Here is a 15,937-nt window from a genome sequence, read left to right as displayed (position 1 = left end):
TGTGTTGAGGAGAGATGCCGAGGCCTCCAGCTCTGGCACCTGTAATACTCCATCACGCCTTGCTTGGCATGAGGTACTCCAGGGCCCCGATTTTTTCCTGAGGCTCTACAGCTTGACTCCCGTGCCCTGAGGTTGGCATTGACCCATCCCCCAGAACATCCTTCGAGATTAAAATTAGTTAGAACCTCATCATGGAGCTTCTCTAGCTCTCCTTTTAAAGATTAATTAGTTGTTTGAGCAATGATTCACCTTGTAGTCTGGGAGGGTGGCTTTGATGTCTGCTCCAGACACGGTTACTTTGTTTTTATTAACACAGAAACTTTTAAGATGGGCCGAGGGGGGGCCCTGGCTGCTGCTGCTACAGCCGCTGTTGTTTTGCATTCTGTGGCCCCGCGGTTTTGCTCTGTCTGGCTCACCAGGTCTCATTTAAAGGTTTACTGGAGTGCTGTGGGTCTCTGGGAAAGGGGAGGCTGGGGAAACGTCCCACGAATATCGAGAATTATTTTCAAAAAGTAAACTGGAAAATAGATGTGTGCTTGCTTCCCTTTGGCAGGCGAAGGCTATAGAGGGAAAATGTTTAATATAAAAACATCTGACAAAGTACCTTCAGGATGTATTTTCTGCATCAAGGAAGTAGCTCTTGGCAACAGACTCTCAAACTTGACAAGAAAACTTTCTAGCGAAGCCCTGATTGTTATAGACTGCTCTGAGCAAAGCATGCCAGAAAACCTGAAGTCAGAATGGAAGAGAAGAAAGGGAGCAAAGCAAGTCCGGAGGGTCAGATGGTTATGATTAAGTTGGATGCAACCAAATGCATTTTCTGGAATTTCAGGTCTCCTTAAAAAAAAAAACAAAAAAACCTGTTGGGTTCCCTGTGACAACTCATGCAGCAAGTTGCTGAGGAATGATGGGGATCCAGATAGGTGAGTTGCTAGTTTTCTCCCAACTTGGAGTGAAGTAAATGCCAGCAGAAACGGGGTGAGGTGGCTATCTCAGGGCTACAATTAGGCCAGGAAGCTCCAACCTCACACACTGGAAGGGGCTCCGAGCTGTGTCTTTAGCTTTCTTCTTAGCATCACCAAAGCAGCCTTCACTTTTCAGATGGGCATGGACACCCATCTCCTGATCCCCAGGTTTCATCCCTTCGTATATCTGTGTCTGTCTCTGTCTCAGAGGAGGGAATGGTCTGCCATCAGTCATATCCTCAAAATGGTGTGCTGTATCCTAATGGGGAGGGGGGCCATCCAAAAGAGAGACAGACAGACAGAGAAAGAGAGAGACAGAGAGAGGCAGGCAGGCAAATAGACAGACAGACACTTGGGGAGGTGGAAGCAATCAGGAATGACTCCAGAAGCCACTCCTTTGGAAATTGTGGACTTCCCTCAAGTATTTGAGATGGAAACCTGAAAGTCAGGTTTATACTTGGATTTAAAAAAAACACGCTCTGGTTCTTACTAGAGCCTTTCAGAGAAAGAGAAATCGAGTCCACTGCACCTCTCAGAAAGGCAACCACCTATGAAGACTTTCCACCCTGCTCTAATTCACAGTCACCTCTCCCTCTCCGAAATCAAAGCACTGAACAGCAGGATCAGCACCACCACTAACAACAACTAACATTTACTATACGGCTACTATCTGCTGGGCAATTACTATATTATTCGTTTGTTAAAGGATCAAATAATGCCTCGTGCCAACTCTTATATTCTGGGCCTTAGTGAAAAGTGGAAGAAGAGTTAAACCCAGATAATCTTTAAGGTCCTTTCCAGACCTAATAGCCTATGATCTTGTTTAAATCTGCACAGACTTGGGATAGAATCAGAAATCACTAGACCAAAGGGACCTTGGAACTTACACAGTCCAGTTAAAGAAACCAGTGGGGTCTGTGACTTGTTATACATAACCCAGAAAGATGACAGTTTGTAAAGTGAATAACACTCAAAAGGTAATCAATGCAGGGTGCATGGTGGCCTTCAGCAGGCTACAATACAGAACAAATTAGGAATTAGGAACAAAGAAATGTCTAATAAAAACATGGGGGCTCATCACATAGAGAGAGATAATTGGAAGACAGCAGACAGTCCACATGTTTCATTGGGAAGACTCAGAACGGCAAGAGAAATGAAGGAAGGCTCCTAGCGCATTGGGTGGACTCCTGGTGAACTGATGGGAGGACATGGACAAGTCTCTCACACTCACAGCATCCTCAGAAGAGAGGGATGGGGAAAAGGCTATTCCCTGGAGGCCATGATGGAGGGGCTGATACGTTATTAATGCAGGGAACATTCGCATGGATCCTGAAAATATTTCAAGAACCCCATCTATCGATGTGAATCATCTCTAAGCTTCATTCTCTTTAGCTGTATTTCTATAGATCTCTCCCTATTTTTCCCTCCATCTCTCTCTAGAACGGTGTGTGTGTGTCCCCCTTTCTTATCTGCACAGGGTTTACTGCAGCATCAACTAAGAAATGTTAGACATTGCATAATTGAGTGTCCTCAAGGCCTAACATTACGTCTCACAACTAAGGGGTACTTAATAAATGCTTTTTTGAATGGGGAAACAAAAAAAAGAAATGACCAACAACCACTTGTCTGTCAATTTCTCTGCCCCTTCCCCCTACATCCCTCATTTCTATCCATATTTATCTATCTCCTGCACGGAGTTTACAGTTGTCTGGATTAAGAAATAGGTAATAAACAGGCATAAAATGGGATATAAGACATGTTTCGAGTGACTCATTGCTTCTCATCAACCACAAGCCCCCCTCCCTCTAGCTGACATCCAGCATTGATGCCACCATGGCTCCCCAGGAACAGAGATGCACAAGGACCCCAAAAAGGATTTAGGGTCCCCAAGACTATACCACCTACAGACTGAAAGAGTATTGGGCTTAGTGTCTAGAGAACTGAATTCTAATACTGGCTCTGTCACTAAGGAAAAAGCCATAACCAAGTCTTAGGTTCTTCATCTACAGAATGGGAGAGGAAGGGGGGGTTTTGGACTAAATGACCTCTGAGGATCTTTCCAGAACTGATATTCTGGGTCTAAGATGCAAAGCCCTAACACTCAGCCCTATCCTCACATGTACCCATAGGACCCTGCCAGGCTACTTTATCACATTTTAGACTTAAGTGTCCACAGCTCAGGCCCCCATGTTTCAAACACTCTTGGCCCTAGCAAAGTTAAACACTCAGTCTCAGCCAGGAAAACCAGCCCAAAGCCCCAAAGCAATCAGACTACAGACAAATGCAAAATTGAAAAAAAATGAAAAAAGCCTTCCCACAGACACTGATAACTTATCTTTCAGAGTGTGAGATTCACTATCTTGAGGGCACTGGGAAGGGGATGAGGGAGGAGAAGGAATGATAACAGAGGCTTTTCCAACCTTGAGCTGCTTCATACAATTTGTTAGGTCTGGGATTAAAATACCAGAAGGTCTGAGGTCAGACTCATTGCTGTTGGCAACATCTGGGGACTCCTGCCTTAGCTTACTCTCAGGGAAGGCTTGTCTGCTGACCCTGGGAGAGCACAGCTGGAACCTGATGGCTGCCGGCCATTCAGGATACGCCCCACCTCCTCTAACCCTCATCATACCTCTGCTTCCCCTATTGTTTCATGCTACAACACTCGAGGTGCACAGAAGAACAATGTGAATGACCAAGTTAAGATGTTGTGCCACTGCAAGAGGAAAAAGGCCACAAGAGTCCACGGCTCTTAGAGCAGAAGTCAGCAAACTCCAGCCGGAGACTCGCCAAGCTAAGAATGGTTTTTAAATTTTTTAAATATGATAAAACTTTATTTATTAGTGGCTTAGTGCTGTCTTAGAGCTAAAAGAGACCAAAAAACCCATCTAATCCAACTCTTTTGTTTTACAAATTTAGAAACTGAAACTCCTAAGGGGAGAAATTACTTGATTAAGTTCATTGAGTTAGGCAGCTAATAATAACAATCATAATAATAACAAATAATAATTATGACAACAGTAATAGCATGTATATAGTGCTTTGAAGTTTACAAAGTGCTTTACACATGCTAACTCATTTGATCCTCACAACAACTTTGTGAGGTGGATACTACTATTATCCTCATTTTCCAGATGTCAGGACACTGAGGCAACTTGTGTTGGGTCACACAGCTAGTATCTGGAACAGGATTTGAACTCATGTCTTCCTGCTTCTAAGTCTTTAGATTCAATCTAATGTCATGATCTTTCCATTCCACAACACCACTTTGTCAGCTCCCTATAAGTCTGAGCAGAAAACCAAGAGAAATGAGCTCCGTGGAATTGTCTCCATGTGGAAACTTCCTGGGTGATGAAGTCTGTATGACAGTTAAACTACTGGCCACAAGGGTTCTTGGACGCCTGCTAATTTACAGATGAGGAAGTTGAGGTACAAAGAAGGTTAAAGTTACTGAATTTGCCCAAAGTAGCCCAGGCAGTAAATGGAAGAGGTGGGATTGGAAACCAGGTCTTCTGACTCTAATTCCATTATCCCATATGCGAGGCAGCAAGAACTAGCTCATCATTAGAACCAAGTATCTCAAATAAGGGGGGATGATTGAATCAATGTCTAAGAAATGGTCCTTATCAATAGAGAGAAAGACAAATACAACTTTTTATCATTTTTCTTCTATGCTTCACACCTTGCCCTGGCACAGAAAGGTACAAGTTTTTCTTCTGAGAGGCTTACCTTACCTGATTACTAAGAGATCTCTTTCCAATTAAGAAAGTCGGCAACCTATGGGCATGCACGCCCTCAAAGAGGTATGAAGGCTGCCAGATGTTATTCAATCCCTCCTCTATATCCTTGTGACAGTCACCCACCCTCTACCCCACAAGACCAGTAGAAGATGCTCACTCCTGGCACATCAGAAGAATAAGGGTCACCACATGGAGATATTCACCTCCATGACAGTGCTCCAACAAATGGAAGGGTTCCAAAATGGAATGGGATGTCTTGTGAAGCAGCAAGTTCCCCATCACTCATCACTAGAGGTATTTTATGTAAAGGCTGGCTGACTGCAGGTCAAGGACACCATAGAGGGGATTCAGCCAACTGGGAAGTAAGCTAGATTCTATCCATAATTCTATGAATTTGGAACCTAGAATCATGGAACTATAAAATCACAGCTTCAAAGAATTCCAAATGAATGGCATTGCTCATCTGACTTAAATCAGATCTAAATCATACATCCAACACCAGCAGTTCAATAGTGAACAGAATATAAGGAGTGAATTAGCAGTCACCTAGTCAAGTTTTTCCATTCCTTTTTTTCCTATACTTAAAAATATTTTCTTTAAAAAAATATGCTTTATTTTATCATAGAGTATTAACACAGGAAGTCTCTGGGTGTCACAATTTCTTTATATTATAGTAAAGAAATCAATGAAGCCCTGATTTTAAATGGACAACTTCTTTGCTGCCTCATTACTGAGGTCATTATGTCTCTGCTGAGACCCTTCATTTAAAAGGCTGCTCGCTGAACCCTGCTCTAACCAGTAACTGAGAATCTACATTCTAGATCTCTAAGGAAAACTTTTTCAAAGGGCAAACCTCATCACCAACCCCTGTCTCCAGCACACTGTGTTTTCTAGAGGAACCCCCTGTTTGGTGGAATCAGAGGAGGAAAGAATGTCTGAGGGTTATTTGGATGGCCTCATTACACCCTTAATTCAAAATGTCTTTTTCTAGGTCCGTGAAATCTGAATGAATAAGGTTCTACTTTGTTGGATACTGGCTCTGAGAAAAGTCTAATGAAACCTTGGACAAAGAAAGCTAACCAAAAACAAAAGAACCAATGGCATGAAGTCCTATTTCCACCCATTTGCAATGTCTGCTAGCTGCTTCATTAGAAGCCTTTCCCCCAGTGAGCCCAGCAAAGTCTGCATTCCAAGATCATGGAGATAACCTTTGCCTTTCCCTCTCCCCTCACCCCACCTCCATCCCCACCCCTTCGTTCCTGGCCTTTCTAACTTCCTAGCTACAGAAACACCAACTAAACTAGCAACGTGTGAAGAATGGATCTCTTTGTTAGCCAGGAATTGCAATTTTGTGGTTTTAAGAAGGGAAAGTTTTTTTTTCCCCCTTGATCAAAGCAAAAGTAAAAAATAGCAGAGGCTTGCTGCAAGATCCAAAATTCGTCTTATTTTTGGAACAGGAGACAATTTCTTAGATACACAGAGGAGGAAAGGAGACAGTGAGGCCCACGTTTTATGTCCTGTACCTACCACACTTATCAGTGGAGATTAGGCCCCAGATCAAAACTGGAAATAGGAAAGTCAGCACAAGCCTCATCAAAGAATTCTGACTTGGCCCAGGAACTCAGGGCCCACCCCTTATCTGGGGTAACTCCTGTGGGTACGCCGCCTAGATCTTTAACTCTGAATATTAGAGAAATATTTAAAGAACCCAACTCTGTTTCTGAGTGAGATTTCTGAGCATTTAGAATATGGGAGTTGCAAGAAAAGGAGAAAAAGCAGCTTTTTTTCAGTCTACATTTAGTCACATATTGTCACTCTATACTCCAAGTTCACACACACACACACACACTTTTAAATCAGCCTCTCCTGAAGAGGCTCAGTCATACCACCCCCTTTCATCATACGGCCAGTATAAGGAGCCAAATACTCCAACTGCCCAGGCAGAGAAAAGTGTGTTTCTGGACCCTCTCCTCCCCCACTCCTCCATCAGGGGTACACACCCACCCCTTCCCTTAATGACAATTAACAAGTGTCAACAAAGCTGCACACACCTCAGGGAAAATGTTTGGGCCACTGTGCCCTAGGAACCTTATTAGCAATTGCCAACTGACACTAGCCCCCAACGTCTGTGACCAACTGCAGTCAGGGACAATGGACAAACTGATCAGGCACCAGAGAGTACCCCACCCAGAGAGTAGCACATCCCTAAATCTAATACCCAGCTAAGTGGACGCTTGTTGACCAAGTGTGCTTAAGTCTGACAAGGTGCTGGGACCCCGAGAATACCATGGCAGAATTGCCTGGAATGAATTCAAACACTCAAGCCTTCTCTTAGTCAAGTGGCAAAAAGTTTATTGTAATGCTTTAGCAAAAGCAGGCAAGGGTCCTTAGGGACCCTGTAACAGAGTGAGGATGGTGCTGGTGCTTATATGGAAAAGGGGCATGGAAAAGGAATGCCAGGGATACTAATGAGGTAATCGAGGGGTCCAGGTGTCTTTGGGAGCCATGGATGGGAAAGTGTAGGGAGTATAACAGGCATGGAGGGAGCTGTCAAGAGGCACGGACCTTGGGGATCTGGCAGGAGGGAGAGTCCTTGGGCCATCCAAAGACAAAAATCCTTGGGCCAGGCAGCCCAAACCTCGTCAAATCTATGTAGTCTGTGGGTACACCTCCAGGTACTGAACAGCCATCAGGAAGCCCCTGACACCTCACAAACATTGCTATAATTTACATAGACTCTCCTTCCCCTGCTCCCCAACCCCTCATGCATGGAGTCACCCTGCCACTCAAAGGGGTGACTACTAAGGGCTGCAACTGTGCTCTCCTTAGCAACTGCAACTCCCAGCAACGACGCTGACAAATTCTAAGATCACAAACTTTCCACACTCTGTGAAGTATGGCCTGAATTGCTAAATGGGGCAAAGAATATATGATGGTACCTCACAGACATAGTGACAGAAAGCGTAAGGCACCATGGGGTGGGGGTGGGGAGTGGGGGAGAAGGGGGAGGCCTCTCTGCCACCCATCTATGAAGGAAAAGGGTGGGTGGGGGATCAAGCACGTATTAACAGCTACTACATGCCAAGCACCGTGCTAAGCTCTTTACAAATACTACCTCATTTGACCTTCACAACAATCCTGGGAGGTGGGTACTACTTTTATCCTCATTTTACAGTTGAGGAAACTGAGGTACAGAGATTAAATGTTTGAGACCAGATTTTCACTATGATAGCTTCTAATTGGTACTCTTTCTTTCCCTTTCTTCTCCCATCTGCCTATAATCATAAGCTGATCTCCCCCAACAATTAAAAAAAATTCTCTGCTACCATCCCACATTTTTCCTCCCCTTCACTCACAAAATGCTTCTAAGAACTCTAACCCTAAAACCTCTACCTCTTCAGCGCCCACTTGCCATCTGGCTCCTGTCTGTTCTCTCAAAGGTCATAGATGATCTCCTAATTGCCTAATTCAATGCCCTTTTAAAAAAATCTCATCCTCCTAGGGCCTTCCTGAAGCATCTGACATCACTATCCACCCACTCCCCTTCTGCATGCTCCCTCCTGTGGCTTCTAACACACACACTCTCCTGGTCCTGCCCCTCAATGCTCCCCCTGTAATTCCTCAACCTTTTCCCAACCCCTCAAGTGGGTTATTCTCCCAACATTCTGTCCTTCTTCCTCTTTTCTTTCCCTTCAGCAATTCTCACGGCTTCAACTCTACACAGATGATAAATGACTCCTAATTTGATACCTCCGACCACTAATCTCTCCCCCAAGCTGTAGACCCAGAGTGGCACAGTGCAATCTCAGCTCTGCCACTTATCACCTACATGCTTAGCCTCTTTAGGCCTCAGTTTCCTCATCCGCACAATGAGGAACTTGAACTACGAGATATCTCAGGTACTTTCTGGATCTACATCCATGCTCCTGTGAAAAGGTCAACTACACTTGGATTTCCCACAAGCACCTCAAACTCAACTTTAGTATCTTCCTCTAAGAACTTGTCTTCAACTTTTAATTTCACTAGTCCTATTCTCTGGCTGACACTGTTGTTCATCCTGTGTTTGAAGCCCTGGAATTATTTCTGACTCTTCTCTCCTCTCACACCAATCTCACACCAAGTCCCACTGATCACTCTTCCATAAAAGGCATCTGTAAATGATGTCAGGTAAATATGATCTAATTTCCCATTTCAATGAGCCTGTGATTCAGCCAGCACATTGTCTTTCACATTCCTGCCTCTTCTATTCCTACTGCTACCCCTAGTGTGGGATTGTACCACTTGCCTGGAGTCTTCTGAGAGCCCCCTAGGGCCAAGAGAAAGACAATATTAACAAGTGGTATATGGCTGGGGGTGAGACGAGTAAAAGATCTCATGTAGAAAGTAGCTCCTGAACTGACAGGAAGATGCTGTGTACATCCAGAAAGAGAACTGATAAACAGAAGTATATACAGAATGATTTTTCATGTATATACATATTTGTTTCTAATGGTAGCCATTTCTAGAGTGGGAGGAGGGAAGGGAAAAAAAAGAAAAAAATAAGTTTATATAACTTTATTATACATATAAAAGGAATAGCAAGTTGTACATAACAGATTTGCAGTTTCACGTACAATCACCTTTTTAATTATACTGTATCACGGAAATGCTAGTTTTAGACCTTAAATTAAAAACTGAATAAATTAAAAAAAAAAGTAGCTCCTCAACTGTTCCTTGAAAGAAACTTAAGAATTTCCAAAAGGAAGATGAGAGAAGAGCACCACATCCATGGCAAATAACCTGTACCATGTCCAAAGGTGAGGACGCGGGAGACCCAATGTCATGTACAGGGAACAACTAGTGGTCAGGTATTAATGCAATGGAGAGGATTTGAAAGGAAGTGAAATAAGACTGGAAAGAGAAATGGTTGCCAGATTTTGTGGGGGGGGGGGGGGGGGGGGGGGGGTCTTAAGAGCCAAACTAAGGCTTTTTTTCTACCTAAAGGCCACAAGGAGCCAACGAAGACTGCTGAATAGAGAATGACATGGTCAGACCTGTGCTTCATCACTTTGAGTATCATTTTGGCAGTTGTTTGGAAGATGGACTGGAGAGGGGAAAGGCTAGAAGTAGGGAGACCAACTAGAAGGTTACTACTTTAGTCCAGGCAGAAAGTGAGGAGGGTTAAACTAGGCTGTAGAAGTAAAAATAAGGGAAAGGAGAAAAGAGGTGTTTGTGGAAATCGAATCAATGAGACTTGGCAACTAAACGGAATACAGGGGTGAGGGAGAGAAAAGAAGCAAAGGGGATTCCAGGGCTGTGAATCTGTGCATTTAGATGGATTCCAGGTACCACCAAGAAATATCAGGAAGTCTGGAGGATGGATGGGTTTAAGAAGAAAGTTCTGTTTTAGCCATTTTGGGGTGACATGTTGACAGGACACCTAGATGATGACAGGCAGCAAGCTGCTGGAAATAGAGGCCTAGTCTCCAGAGATAGCTAGAATTTGGGTGATGCCCTCACTTAATGGGCAGGAAGGAGATGATGACCCAGCAACAAAGCCTGAAGAGGAGGAGAGAGAACCAAGACAGAGCAACATCAAAGATGCCAAGGGAGGAGGGGGATGTTAGCCAATGTCAAAAGCTGCAGAGGTCAAGAAGAACGAAGACCAAAAAGAAAAAAGACACGAGGATTTATCCAAGTATCACAAGGGTACCAAATGGCAGAGTTGAGATTTGAATCCAGATCCTGACTCTAAATCCACTGTCTCCCCAATTGTTGGTGACCTGGGGCACAATGGTTTCAGTCTCCAGGAGGTTGCAAGGAGTGTAGAAGTGAGTGAGAGCCAAGAAAATGGAGGCATATACAGAAAATGCTTTTCTAGGAGTTTCTGAAAGGGGACTGGGGGAGGGCAGGAATACAGGTTGATAATCTGAGAAGAAGAGGGCAGGACCAACTGTTTTTTCTTTTTTTTCCTTTTTCCTTTTAAGGGATCAGGGCGTTTGGGCATATTTACAGGTAACAGGGATGGAATCAGAGATTGAAGATTAGAGAAAAAGAAAGAATGAATGAGGGGACATATTTTAGACAGTTAGGACGGGATATCAAAAGAAGAGGGATGGCTCCAATAAACAGGAGGGCCACTTTTTCATGAGAGACTAGAGCAAAGGAGGAAAGAATAGAAGACACATAGGGGAGGTTTTAAGGTCTGGCCAAGAAGAGGAAGAACTTAAAATGGATGGAATTTTCTCTGTGGTCTAGGGGGTCCTCTGCTGATATGTATCAGAGAGGTCACGGTTTAAGGAGAGAAGGTTTGGAGTCCCTGTCGTGGAGAATGGGACAGAGTCCATCAGGGAAGAATAAAAGGAGATCTCAGTTGAGATCAGATAACATAAATCTGTAGTTAACCCAGTCATTGGCATTCAACACCACTTGAGGAAAAGAACAGTTGGATAGCAGGGACAATTCAGCTGGGGCTAGGCAAACCTTGATTGATAAGAGGGGAAGAGGCTAGGAATTCACACCTAGCTAATGGGATTGGGTTGAACTGATCATCAATAGGGTTAAGACTATGAAGATAGGGACGATAGGCCAGAGCAGGAGTGGTCAACGGGCAAGACTGAGAGTGCTGGAACTGTGAGGTCACAGTGAATATAAAGAAGAAAGGCAAAAGGAGTGTGTTATTGAGGATGGAAGGTGATGGCCCAAGAGATGAATTATCAATCTTGGAGAGATCTAATCATGTCATTCCAATGACTCAAAACTCTTCAATAGCTCCCACACATCTACCAAGTAAAATTCAAATTTAGCATTCAAGGCCCTCCACAATCTGGCACCACTTGATTTTTCAATCTCTTCCCTACACCTAGAATTCCACTCCCTTCGAGGGAGAATGGAATTTGTACAGTCAAGGTCAAAACTACTTTCATAAGAATACTGATAATAGTATTCTAATAACAGGTATAACTGAAATAAACAAAAAGCTCTTCATTGTGTCCCCAATAATTGTTAAAGGGTCCTGAAACCAAGGCACAGATGCTAAATAAATGTTTGCTGACTTGAACTATATAACATATGTTAAATTGACTACCCTCTTCCAAATGAGGGTCCTTCAAATATCTCTAATACTACCCCTAATGTTTAGCAGGAGGGTTAAACAGTCAACAATCATTTAATAAGAGCCCACTATGTGCCGAGGCCCTATGCTAGGTGATAGGGGTACAAATATAAAGACCTAAACATGCACTGCCTTCAAGAAGCTTACTTTCTAATACAGAAAACAACCAGAATAGATATAAGTATATACTTACATATGTACTATATATGTGTGTGTGTATATATACATACACACACATATATACATACACTTATACTGTAAATATAAAGTAGTTACATGCAAATAAGTTTGGGTGTGAGTGCACACACCCACACCAAACCAAAATGGAATAAGCATTCTTAGCCCTTGATTTCTTTCTCCTAGACGCTCATAACATAGAAAAGTGTTGATTTCCACCATGAATCTGTGTGATGTATGTCCTATGTCTACTGTCATTAAATAATATTAAAGGCTCTGGTCAAAACTAGATGAATTGGGGCCCTGGGGAGGAAGGCCCTGAGTAATGATTAAACCTGTCAATCAGTCTAACAGGGAAGGCTGAGAATGTGGAGACTTAGAAAAAGGGGTTAGCAACCTCCAAAAAGAGGCTTCCATACTAATGACCCTTATTCTTCTGGAACAACAATACATGCCAACAAGGCCCAACGTGAAGCTCTCCCCAACCCTGTCAGAAATGTCTCTCTCCCACCTCTAGGTTACACTAATTAAATGGTATTTAGAGTTAATAAGCTCCTCCTTTCAATTGCATAACTCTAACCTACCTTTCGAGTCTTACCTCACACTTTTCCCCCTGACATTCCAACCAAATTAGACTCTACACCCCAAACATCATTCCCTTTGCCTGGAATGAAGAAACTCTACCTGTCCATCCCTTCAAAGCCCAACTCAAATTTCTCCTCCTCCATAAAACCTTATCTGGCCATCTCCATCCCTCAGAAGTAATCTTTCCCTCCCATGATCTTGTCCAAACCTTGTTCCATTTCCTTTATCCACTTATCTCTTTCCCTTCAATATTCTAGTTTAGCAATTTATGTGCCAATTTGAGCTCCTCTGTTAGAGACTAAGCTCCTTTCAGAATAGGGCACTATCTAATTTATTTCTCAGGACTTCAAGAGTTGAATAAATTTCTATGCCTATAAGCCTATCAATCATTCACACTTTAGAATGAATTACTTTAATCAGATGACAGCAGGATTTTCTACCAAGTTTAGCTAATAAACTAAGAAAATGAGAACTTGGCAAAGAAAAGGACAATTTTGGAGTATAAGGCATTCTGGAGTTGGGGGGAGGCCTGGGAGAAGTAAACTGGAAGGTGGGAGGGTAGTACCACAGACTATTGACAAAGAAGGGACACCATGGTCTAATGATAGATGTGAGTCATTGAACAAGAGAAGAGTGGAGGTAAAGTGAGAGGGGCAGCTAGGTGGTTCAGTAGCTAGAGCTCCAGCCTTGGAGTCAGGAGGACCTGAGTTCAAATCCGGCCTCAGACACTTGACACTTACTATCTGTGTGACCCTGGGCAAGTCACTAAACCCCAGGCAAGTCATTTAACCCCGAGTGCCTAGCCCCCCCCAAAAAAACAAACAAAATAAATAAATAAAAAACAAAAAAAATAAGAAGACATGAGAGACAAACTTTCTCATACCTCTATGATTTTGCTTAGGACCCCAAAAAAGGCAGCCCCCACGCCAGGTATCACTGCAGGGCATCTCCCTCTGTTGTGTACACCGCTGCCTCTGCCTACAGGATGTCAGTGCTGCCTGCCTTTGACCTGTGGATATGTCTAAATACTCCTTCAATCCCAAAATGGGTCTTAGCCACACCAACAGGAAAGCTGAGCTCAGACATTGGAGCCTCGCTAAAAATAGAAAGCTCTGTAACCGTTGCTGGTCTTTTCATTGTACGAGGTAAACACCGGTGGTGACTAATCTCAACGTGAAGCGCTCTTGGGTGCAGTGGTGAGGCCAACCCTCATGCCCATCTAAAGTACACAAAGGGAGTCCTGGGCTGATAACTGGGCCCAATAGGTGAGCCACGAGTCATCAGCCAGGGAAGGCAAAGGATGGTCCAAGCCTGCAGGCCAGCAAACGAAGTTGCTTTATCCAACTGCCAAAGCAGAATTCTCAACTGTTAGCTGGCATCCTAGGGAGACACCAGCTAACCTACCATCACTCAGAGCTGGGACACAGTGCCAAGAAGAGGGCCTACTCTGTGATTAAGTGCCAACTCCAACAGTGAAACACATCAAGGAAACCCTCAAGCATTGGTGGCACAGTGGGCAGAGTTCTGGGCGGAAGATCTGAGTTCAACAAGTCACTTAACCTGTCTGCCTCAGTTTTCTCAACTGTCAAATGGGGATAATAATAGCACCTACCTCCCAGAGTTGTAAGTATCAAATGATATTATTTGTAAAGTGCTTAGCATAGTGTCTGGCATACAATAGGCACTATATAAATGCTAGCTATTTATTATTATTATTTCCTTTATTCCTGAGGACCATGGATGACAGTGCCAAAAACCCAACGCCACTTTTGAGATAGGGAGAATGCTACATGTACTAAATCAGTCTAGATAATTCCCTTTGTACACCTGCCACATACAACTGGCTAAAGGCTTTTTGATGAAGATGACAAGGCTGTTTACACACATGTGCAACATCTATGAGGCCCAAGTGTCTGGCAGTTGACACGTTCCTGGAGAGTTAAATCGACACAACACAGCAATGAATGCCCAACCCAAAGACAAACCCTACAACTGACCCTGCCAAGATCAATACTCCATGAACCTCCCAGGCCACCTGTTATCCCAGAGGATGACCTACTTCTCCAAGAGTACTAGTCCAACCTCAGCTCAACTGGTCATAGAGACAATGGCCCCACTTGGCCACATGTAGGCTGGTTGAAGTGAGAGGCCATATAGTCAGTGCTACCTTGTTGGCTATGTGACTTAATCTCTCTGGGCCTCAGTTGCCAAATCAGTAAAATGAGGAGACTGGATAAGATTATCTCTAACATCACTTCCAGGTCTAGAATTAAGATCCTATAACCTTTGTTGCCCTTATAACAACCCAGAGACTATCTTAGATTGCTCTGTGTGTGTATGTGTGAGATACAGAGAGAGAGAAAAGAGGAATAGCACAAAATTAAGTGCAATGCCATTTAATTAGATATATATTTTAGGTTTGGATTGGATATAAATTAATGTTCATAAATAAAAACCTTAATTAAGTCAGAAGTGCCTTTCACAAGCCTTTCTCAAATGCAAAAAAAATAAAAATAAAAAAGGATGGCTTGCCTGTTTATCTTCTTGTAATTATCCTGCCCACTTTCTAGGGGGAGAAGCTAATGGGCAAGAGAATCCCCTAGGCTGCAGAAGGTCTAGAAAATCTAACAAAAATGGACTTTGCTGTATGATTTTTTTGGAGGACACTTGGACTTTAAGGAGGTAAAAGAGGAGGGTAGAGTATCAATGGACAGAAAGAGACAGGGATCTCTTCCAAGCAAGCCACCAAACACAGAAGCATGCATAGAGTTAACATCTGCTGTCATTTCTCTACTTGGATTTGCTACACCAAGGCTTCAAACCTATCAGCAGACTGCCACTGAAAACAAAATCGCCACTGCAAGTTATTTTCCCAGCTCAACATCTCTTTCCCTTTTGCCCCATACAGACACTTCCACTAGCATGAGAATCCTACTCCCACAGCTCAGCCTTTCACCTCAAGCCCTAACTTTTCTTGATGCAGAAATTTTAATGAAACCTTCAATACCACTGTGATGGAACATGATGACATGTACTAAGCCAACTTGCCTTTTCTCACTCATGCCCTGAGTTATTCCTAAGCTTCTCCAATGTTCCTCTTGCCAGTACCCATCTCCCAATTCTTAAATTAGTAATATGGTGGTCTTCTACACTTGCAATTCCTTCTGTAGGGCCTGAGTCAGTCCTTCTGACTTTTCAGGGCCTATCTGATACACATGAAATCCTTTACCACAGAGGGCGGTCATTGAGTCATTGGTCAAGAAAAGTTTCTGTGTTCCTTTTTCTTCTAAGATGGTGGGTGAAAGGAACTAACAGCTAAAATGAAGGGGTAGGGTGTGTGTGTGTGTGTGTGTGTGTGTGTGTGTGTGTGTGTGTGTGTG

General features: G+C 43.4%; 1 protein-coding gene across 1 annotated transcript in view; it reads right to left on the bottom strand.

Moving 5' to 3' along the window:
* SMAD6 (SMAD family member 6) overlaps positions 1-15,937 on the bottom strand; it is a 110,375-nt gene that overhangs the window by 77,785 nt on the left and 16,653 nt on the right. The gene's annotated exons all lie outside the window — the stretch shown is intronic.

Source organism: Vombatus ursinus, unplaced genomic scaffold, assembly GCF_900497805.2.
Source record: "Vombatus ursinus unplaced genomic scaffold, bare-nosed wombat genome assembly UNPS02009205.1, whole genome shotgun sequence".
NCBI classification, from domain to species: Eukaryota; Metazoa; Chordata; class Mammalia; order Diprotodontia; family Vombatidae; genus Vombatus; species Vombatus ursinus.
The sequence above is the reverse complement of the archived record's forward strand: the minus strand, read 5'-3'. Positions and strand labels throughout refer to the sequence as shown.